The sequence below is a fragment of the Oratosquilla oratoria genome, chromosome 15 (assembly GCF_046742065.1).
Source record: "Oratosquilla oratoria isolate Oo_2021 chromosome 15, ASM4674206v1, whole genome shotgun sequence".
In the NCBI taxonomy this organism is placed as follows: Eukaryota; Metazoa; Arthropoda; class Malacostraca; order Stomatopoda; family Squillidae; genus Oratosquilla; species Oratosquilla oratoria.
The window spans coordinates 3541153-3551152 of NC_134791.1; the positions used below are offsets into that span (position 1 = coordinate 3541153).

Genomic DNA, 10000 nt, shown 5'->3' on the forward strand with positions numbered 1-10000 from the left:
GTTACATCACAGGATACAATGTCGTAAATTATATCACAGTTACGATGTCATAAGTTACGATACCGCATGTTATGAAGTTGCAAATGACGATATCGTAAATTGCGATACCGCAGGTTATGACATTCCAAATTACGATATCGTAAGTTACGATACCGCAGTTTATGACGTTGCAAATTACGATGTCGCAACTTATGACATCACAAAGTTACGACATCGCAACTTACGACGCGCTTCCTGGATCCGCCCCGCGAGGATGTGAACCAGCGATTTTCACCAACTGTTCCTGAGGGTTCGAACCGGGGTATGGGGCGTGTCACGGACGCAAAGTTGTTTGTTGGTCGGCCGGGCAGCAGTGCAAACGCGACGGGAACAAGGCTGACGATGCTTCTGACTTGTTAATTGATATTTGGACGCAGTTGGGGGCTGACAGCTGGCAATATGGTGGTACTCCGTCAGTTATCATATGTGAAATCAAGCTGACAAAAAGAAAGGAGAGAAAAAAAATATATATATATACCTTCTGTAGCCGAGCGGGTTAAGGCGCTGCCCAGTAGCCTTATGGCCTCTGAGCGGTAGGTTCGAGTCCTACACGCGACGGTCATATATATATATATATAGATATCTATATATATATATATATATATATATATACGCATGATGAAGCTGTGGGGGTAAACCAGCCACATCTACCGGACCCTCCTATGGAAGTGCTATGTCTTGCTGCATTGCATTCGACTCCAGGGGTGTGGCGGGAACGGGGATAGCCCTTCGGGTGTGAGATGAGTGGAGGGTTTGATTCCGTCACCCATATATGAGAGAGAGAGAAAGCGTGAGAGAGAGAGAGAGAGAGAGAGAGAGGGAGAGAGTAAAACTAGGCTACTCTAGTCAAGAGAGACATAATTAAAACAAACAAACAAAAAAAAAGAACCATTGCAATTAAGAATTTTTTTAAATAAACAGATAAACAAGCAAATAAAGTATATTTCAGTCCATGGCTGTCGTCTATCGGTCCATTCATGCATATCAAGTCCCAAGTAACACAACATTCGCTTATGGCTCTCCACATTGATGTTGACTAACACTCGCGAATGTTTGTGTTGCACACATAAGGAATACTCCATTCCTTATCTCGTGTTTCTAAAAAAAAAAAAAAAAAAAAAAAAAAAAAAAAATAAAAATAATAATAATAATAATAATAATAATAATAATAATAATGATAAATAAAATATTAATAATAAATAAAATAATACATGAATAAATAAAATTAAATAATAAATCAATACAATGATAAAGATAAAATAATAAAATAATAAATAAATTAATTAAATAAAATAATAAGTAAATAAATAATAAATTAAGAGGACAGCCTGCCGTCATGTGATTTTATTCACCATGGACTCTCTTTCCGAGGTTCGATGTACCCGGGAGTAGGTAGCCGGCGACCATAGGGCACTGGCCGAGGGTTCGGTCGATGACGTCAGCGGAAAATTGATCGCATGAAATGGAACATGACTTTTATTGCCTCCATTGCTCCTCGACTATCGGAAGGGCGAGGACACGTATGCACACACGCACACACACGAACATACATGTACACACACATGTACACACACATATACACGCACACACACACACCCATGTGCACACATATACACACACATGTACACACACACACACGTACACAAACACACATACATACACATATACACATTGTCAATTTGTAGCCAAGTATGATATACTGGATAAGAGGCAGGGCCCCACGAGCGTTGCCTCTTGTCGATGTGCTACAGTTAGGTACACACAAATGATACCTAAGCTAAACAATAAAATAAATATACAATAAACGCAAGAGTGCATACAATAATGTATATAAACAAACTATACATACACAAAAATAAATATATTATATTTAGCATTATGGTAACCGGGCGCGCGCGCGCACACACAACACGGCTATTCCTTTAACTTGTTTTGTTTTGTTCTTTTTGAATGCTTGTAACAATATCTTTTCACTGTTATATTTTATAATTTTATAATTCTGTAGGCTGTATATTTTCAGCAGTAACGCACACACACACAGAAGCACTCACATCATCCATATATAAATATACATATATATATATGTATATATATATATGTATATATATATATATGTATATATATGTATATATATATATATATATTATATATATCCACAATTATCCACAATTACGGGAAACTATATCCACACCAGTAATTCATGTCATCCAATTGGAATATGGGGAGCATACCAGGGATTATCAACACACTCCATGACGCTAACCACTAAAATCCAGGGCGAGAGCCAAGCGGGCTAACCACTAGTCCATCACTTCCGTCCTGGGTTGTCCTTTGATATTCATATCGCTGCCGCCATGTGATTTTATTACAAAGGATTAGATTACAAAGGCGGAGCATGCCGACAGGAGACCTTTTGATCCATATCTAGGTCGGATGCGAAAAAAATCATATTAATAATAAAACAATAAATAAAAACTATAATAATGTAAATAACAAATTAATCGATACGATACCCTCTCCCCCTCCCCAACCACCTCCTAGTTAGCGGAAAACTTGTTAATAAAACTAGCTATTACTAATTCAAGTCCAGCGCTTTTTCGCTCGCTCTCTCACACACACACAAGAAAAACAGACATGCCTGTGCAACCATGCATATAATCGTATGCATATGCATTCATATCTCGTACCCAGGCTTCGACCTTCGTTCCAACTACACACGCACACGCACACACACACACACACACACACGGATATACACATATATATACAAGAATGGGATTATGATGAAAAATCCCTATTCGAAGATAAACACATACATAAACACACACATGAATGTATACACAAGAATGGGATTATTATGAAGTTTGTCTATTCAGATACACACACACACACACACACACACACACACACACACACACACGGATGCACACACACACACACACACACACACACACACACACGGATACACACATACATGAATGTATATACAAGAATGGGACTATGATGAAGTTTGTCTAGTCAGAGATACATACATACATACACACACACGCGCGCGCGCACACGCACACACACACACACATACACACACGCATACACTGATAAACACACATATGAGCGTATATACAAGAATGGGATTATAATGAATTTTGTCTTTTCGGACACACACACTCCATACAGCAAGTCCGAGGCTAAGGATCAACCTCGAGACTCCGGGCACTTCGCGAGTCGGGTACTTTATCCGCCCGACCATCGTTCCCACGGTCCGGGTTGGCATGGACCGCGACCCCATGGTTACCGCCATCAATCACGGTGTGGTCGTGACGTCACGGGATCGCACAGCGTGACAAAAGTGGACTTTCACCTCATGACGTCACCGGGAGTTTTTATTTTATTATTATTATTATTATTTTTTTTTTTAGGGACACTTATTTTCTGTTCACGGAGAGAAAGAGAGAGAGAGAGAGAGAGAGAGAGAGAGAGAGAGAGAGATAACGATCAGTTAACGTTCTCAACACGAGTTCATGTGCGGAGTTCGAATCCCAGACGGGACCCCCTGCGTATAGCCCGCACGACCTCTGTCCTGTCTAAGGAGGTGCCTACAGGGAGGGAGGGAGGGAGGGAGGTAAGGGAGGTAAGGGAGTTGGGAGATGGAGGTGGGAGAGGGGGAGAGGGAGAGAGGGAGAGAGGGATAGAGGGAGAGAGGGAGAGAAGGAGAGGGAGGGAGGGATAGAGGGAGGGAGGGAGAGAGGGGGAGAGGGATAGAGGGAGAGAGGGAGGGATAGGAAAGGAAAGGGAGAGAGAAAGGGAGGACGAGAGGACGAGAGGGAGGGAAAGAGGGAGGGAGGAAAAGAGGGAGGGAGGAAAAGAGGGAGAAAGTGAGGGAGAGAGGGAGGGAGGGAGAGAGTGAGGGAGTGAGGGAAGGAAGTCGGGAGGGAAAGAGGGAGGGAAAGAGGGAGGGAGAGAGGGAGGGAGGGAGGGAGGAAGGGAGTGAGGGAAGGAAGTCGGGAGGGAAAGAGGGAGGGAAAGAGGGAGGGAGGGAGGGAAAGAGGGAGTGAGGGAGTGAGGGAGAGAGGGAGTGAGTGAGTGAGGGAAGGAAGTTGGGAGGCTACGGGTACAGATGCTGTGAACGAGTGGGAGGAAATGAAGAATGGGATGGGGAGAGGGGGGAGAGAGGAGGAGATGGGGTGAGGGATGGGGGGATGGAGAGAAGGACGGGGGAAGGAGCGAGAGGGGAAGAGGAGGAGGGTGATGGGAAGAGAAGGAGGAGGAGGAGGAGGAAGAACAGGAGGAGGAGGGAGACAAGGGGGGAGAAGAGGAGAAGGAGGAGGAGGAGGAGGAGTAGGAGGAGGAGAAGAGGAGGAGGAGAAGAACGGAGGAGTGGGGGAAGGGAGGGGGAAGAGGAGGCGGTGGCGGAGGAGAAGGAGGAGAGAAGAAGAGAGGAGGAGAAGAAGAAGAGGAGGAGGAGAAGAGGAGGAGGAGGAGCAGGAGGAGGAGGAGAAGAGGAGGAGGAGGGACGGAAGAGGAGGAGGAGGAGGAGGAGGAGGAGGAGAAGAAGAAGAAGAGGAGGAGGAGGAGGGAGGGAAGAGGAGGAGGAGGAGGGAGGGAAGAGGAGGAGGAGGAGGGAGGAGGAGGAGGGAAGAGGAGGAGGAAGAGGGAAGTGGGGATGGGTATTCCGGGAAGCGGAAAGCTTTAATCGCAGTTTCATCCCTTCACATAAAACATAAATAAATAAACAAAAAATAAAAATACATAAATAAAATAAACAATAGAAAATATAAACAAACCAATAAATACAAATAAAGAGACGAACGATATAGATAATATAATAAAAACACACCAAAGACATGGAAGTAAATAAAAATAATTAATTAATAAATAAATAAATAAATAAATAAGGACATTTATAATGTTAAAGGTTTGGATGAAACACCAGACAATTCCATTCAGCTGAATTGGTCTCTCCTTGCGTACCAGACAGTACTCTCCTTCCTGTCGCTAGGCGATTTTTATCTATTTCCTACACCCCACAACCCCTCTGCGTAGTGAAAAGATGTTTACATTGTCACACCTGCAGGACGTTACTGTCTCCCTTGGGCAAGGGGGAGAGGCGACTGAGAGAGAGGGAGATGGGAAGGGGAGTAGAGGGAGAGGGGAAGGGGAGAAGAGGGAGAGGGGAAGGGGAGTAGAGGGAGAGGGGAAGGGGAGTAGAGGGAGAAGGGAAGGGGGAAGCGGGGGAGAGAGAGGGGAAGGGGAGAAGAGGGAGAGGGGAAGGGGAGAAGAGGGAGAGGGGAGAGGGGAAGGGAAGGGAAGAAGGGAAGAGGGAGAGAGGGGAAGGGAAGAAGGGAAGAGGGAGAGAGGGAAAGGGAAGAAGGGAAGAGGGAGAGAGGGTGACAGAGGGGGGGGACGGGAGAGGAGACGGAGAGAGAGGGAGAGGGGAGACAGAGAGAGGTGGAGGCAGAGTGACGTCATCTTGATACCATCAGTCTGACGTCACACTTCAGGTGAATAACATTTGACGTCGCCAGGTGATTTTATCCAGCTGAGGTTAACCCTCCCCCCAATAGAGGAAAGGTCAAAGGTCAAAGGTCAAGTTGGGTCTCTCCGTGAATGACCCCGCTGCCTCACAAGGGCCGTTCAGAGTAGTGCACCCGTGACGTCACACACACACCCGTGCGTCCCTTCTCTCGTGTCTTCGCATGGAGGAGGAGGAGGAGGAGAATACGAAGAAGAGTAAGAAGGAGAAGAGTAAGAAGGAGAGTAAGGAGGAGGAAGAAGAAGAAGAAGAAGAAGAAGAAGAAGAAGAAGAAGAAGAAGAAGAAGAAGAAGAAGAAGAAGAAGAAGAAGAAGAAGAAGAAGAAGAAGAAGAAGAAGAAGAAGAAGAAGAAGAAGAAGAAGAAGAAGAAGAAGAAGAAGACGAAAAGAAGAAGCAGAGGAAGAAGCAGAGGAAGAAGCAGAGGAAGAAACAGAGGAAGAAGCAGAGGAAAAAACAGAGGAAGAAGCAGAGGAAGAAGAAGAGTAAGGAGAAGAGTAAGGAGAAGAAGAGTAAGAAGGAGAAGAGTAAGGAGAGTAAGAGGAAGAAGAAGAAGAAGAAGAAGAAGAAGAAGAAGAAGAAGAGGAAGAGAAGAAGCAGAGGAAGAAGCAAAGGAAAAAGAAGAATAAGGAGAAGAAGAGTATGGAGAAGAAGAGTAAGAAGAGGAGAAGAAGAAGAAGCAGAGGACGAAGAAGAGGAAGAAGAAGAAGAAGCAGAGGAAGAAGAAGAAGAAGAGGAAGAAGAAGAAGAAGCAGAGGAAGAAGAGAAAGAAAAAAGAAGGAGAATAGTAAGAAAAAGGAGGAGAAGAAGAAGAGGAGGAAGAAGACGAAGCGTGAGAATATTAGCAGTCCACAGACAGACAGACAAACAGATGAAAAGACGATGATTATTGAAGGGGATAAAGAAGCAAAGAGCACAAGGAAGAAGAGGAGGAAGAAGAAGAGGAGGAGGAGGAGGAGGAAGAGGAGGAGGAGGAGGAAGAGGAGGAGGAGGAGGAGGAAGAGGAGGAGGAGGAGGAGGAGGAGGAGGAGGAAGAGGAAGAGAATGAACAGGTAGGCAGGTAGGCGATAAGAAAAAATAATAGTAAAAAAAAAAAAAAAAAAAAAGAGAGAGAGAGAGAGAGGGAGAGGAGAGAAAGATGAGAGAGAAAAATTCCCGTGGGCGAGGCGTCCCCCCGGGGACCACTACCCTCGCCCCTCAACAACTGCCACGAGGAGGAGCGGGATTAACATGTTAACAGCCCATTTGTGGCTTAACACCTCCTCCTGCCCCCTCTCCCACTCCTCCTCCTCCTCTTCCTCCTCCCCCGGGGGAATAATTAACATATTTTCGCTTCCAAAGGGAGGCCACTCAGGGGAATAAAATCGCCTGGCGGCAGCCAGTAGCCTATAGCAAGACATTTGTAACATATAAATAAAAACAAATACGTAAAAATAAAGATAAAACAAATATGAAAAAAGACAAAAATAATAAAAAATGAAATAAAATAAAAGACAAAAATAAAATTAAAATTAAATAGAATTTACAAAAATAAAATAAAAGAAAAAGTAAAAGAAAAAATAGAATATAAGAAGAGAAAGAAAAAATAAATAAAACAAGACAAATGAAAAAAGAACACAAGAAAAAAATAAAAACATGTAAATAAAAAAAAATAGAATATAGGAAAGAAAAAACAAACAAACAAACAAAAAGAAAACAGGCATGAGCGGTTAACACAATTTGTATTCCATCACTTCCTTACGCCCAGGGGCGTGTACCTAGCCACCCATGGGCAAGCCCCTGGGAGGACCCGGAACAGTCCCGGCCGTTGTCTTGAGTACTGTGTAATCCCTCCAGAGGGCGCTCCGAGTAGCACTCAAGCGGGGAACCCGCATCTGAAGTCCCACTCAAGCTGGACAACGTGTTCTGTTCTCGAACTTGCACAACGTGAACAAACAGACAGACAGAGAGAAACAGAACGTTGTGTATTCAATATGCTCACTCTCTCTCTCTCTCTCTTTTTATCGTTCTCTCTCCCTCTCTCTCTCTCTCCATCGTTCTCTCTCTGTCTTTCTATCGTTCTCTCTCTCCATCGTTCTCTCTCTCTCTTTCTATCGTTCTCTCTCTCCATCGTTCTCTCTCTCTCTTTCTATCTTTCTCTCTCTCTTTCTCTCTCTCTCGTTCTCTCTGTCTCTATCGTTCTCTTTTTTTTCTTCTTTCTCTCTCCCTTCCCCTCCAACTCTCTCTCTCTCTCTATCGTTCTCTTTTTTCCTTCTTCCTCTCTTTTTCCCCTCCAACTCTCTCTTTCTCTACCTTTCCTTCTCCTCCTACCCCCCAACTCTCTCTCTCTCTAAGGAAAGAGGCGCTGGTAAACTACAGTGAACAACTACAGACCTCTCTCTTCCCCCCTCTCTCTCTATCGTTCTCTCCCTCTATTTTCCCCTCTTTTCCTCTTCCTCCCCCTCTCTCTTCCTCTCCCTTTCCTTCTCCCCCTCTCTCTTCCTCTCCCTTTCCTTCTCCTCCTCTCTCCCCTTCTCCCTCTCTCTTCCTCTCCCTTTTCTTCTCCTCTCTCCCTCTCTCTCTTCTTCCCCTCTCTCTTCCTCTCCCTTTCCTTCTCCCCCTCTCTCTCCTTCTTCCCCTCCTTCCCTCTTCCTTCCCCTCACTCTCATCCTCTCCTTTTCCTTCTCGTCCCCCTCTCTCTCTTCCTCTCCCTTTCCTTCTCGTCCCCCTCTCTCCTCTCTCTCTCCTCCCTCTCTCTCCTTCTTCCCCTCTCTCTTCCTCTCCCTTTCCTTCACCTCCTATCTCTCTCCTCCTCCCTCTCTCCTTACACATCTACATCTACCTTCCCTGATCTACTTCGCCGTTGTCTACTTCGTTAAGCTGCTAACAATTCCCTTTCTTTATTCATTCCCGGCATCGAGCGCGGCCCGGCCCGGAGCCATTTCTCTTCGGTATTTATCAGCCCCGGATATGACAATGCCCGGGAACCGGTTCGACTTAATTGAGGCCCGCACTTCAAAGAGTTCCGGGCCGTGAATTTATTATTGTCCTTCTGGGCTTTCACGGTTGTTCAAGCTTCCGACGAGTACTGTATCTGGTTGCCATACGTACGAGTGCACACACACATTATATATATATATATATATATATATATATATATATATATATATATATGTGTGTGTGTGTGTGTGTGTGTGTGTGTGTGTGTGTGTGTGTGTGTGTGTAGTCCATCGGAGGATTTGATCAACTTTCGTGATGTAATCAATTTCAGTTTCAGTTATGAGGTTAATACAATAAATAAACGAATAGATGAATAAATAGATGGATGAATGTAAATAAGAAATAAAAATAATAAATGTCCCATATATGGAAACACACACTTACACACACACACACACACACAAACGGACGGACTCTCTCTTTACCTTGATTTGCATTCTCTCTCTTTTTCTCTCTCCCTCTTTCGCTTTCTCTCTTCTATTTCCCCCCTCTCTCTCCTCTCTATCTCTCTCCACCCTCTCTTTTCTCTCTTCACTCTCTCTCCCTCTCTCTCTTTTCTCTATCTCCCCCCTCTCTCTTTCTCTCTCTCTCTCTCTCACCTTCACCTATATTGTTCGTCTGGAAGGCAATCAAGCCTCTGACACACTTCCACGTGGAGCTTGTGAATTATTCTCGCTTTCCTTGCAGACCCATCCAACCGACGCTTTCCCCCCGGGGGGGTGGGGGGAATACAATCACCTGGCGATGATCAACAATTAACAACAGTGGGGGGCAGGGGGGAAGAACGATGGGAATGGGATGGGAGTTAACAAGATGTCAATTTAACCCATAATCTCGAGCACATATTACATACATACTCGTGTGAGAGTGTGTGTGTGTGTGTGTGTGTGTGTGTGTGTGTGTGTGTGTGTATATATATATATATATACATATATATATATACATAATGAAACCTCCCTCCGTTTTCTACTTTTAGTTGTTTATCCTAACTGCCGTTAGGCGATTGTATTCAGCTGTAGTTGGGGGCCCTCCCCCCTTTCTGTGACGTGTTAACGTATCGGACTTGCGAGTTTTTATTCTGGCTGACGCCGGGCGATTTTTTTCAGCTGAGGACCGGCTGTTATTGTTATTGCTGTTGTTTTAGTTCTTGTTATCATTTATGTTATTGATATTTTTGTGATTGTTATTATTGATGTTTTGTTCTTGTTATTATTGTTATTACTGATGTTATTGTTATTGCTGGTATTGGTGCTGTTATCATTATTAATTATTATTATTATCATTATTATTATTAATTATTATTATTATTATTATTATTATCATTATTATTATTATTATCATTTTTGTTGTTTTTGATGTTGCTGTTTTTGCTGCTGTTATTATTGCTGTTATTGTTATTTACTGTTCTTGTATAACCCGTAATTGAGACTGTATCAGGGCCCTCCAGTGTTG

General features: G+C 44.0%; 1 protein-coding gene across 2 annotated transcripts in view; it reads right to left on the reverse strand.

Moving 5' to 3' along the window:
* The window catches only part of LOC143033249 (uncharacterized), a 483462-nt gene that overhangs the window by 394365 nt on the left and 79097 nt on the right, over positions 1-10000 (reverse strand). The gene's annotated exons all lie outside the window — the stretch shown is intronic.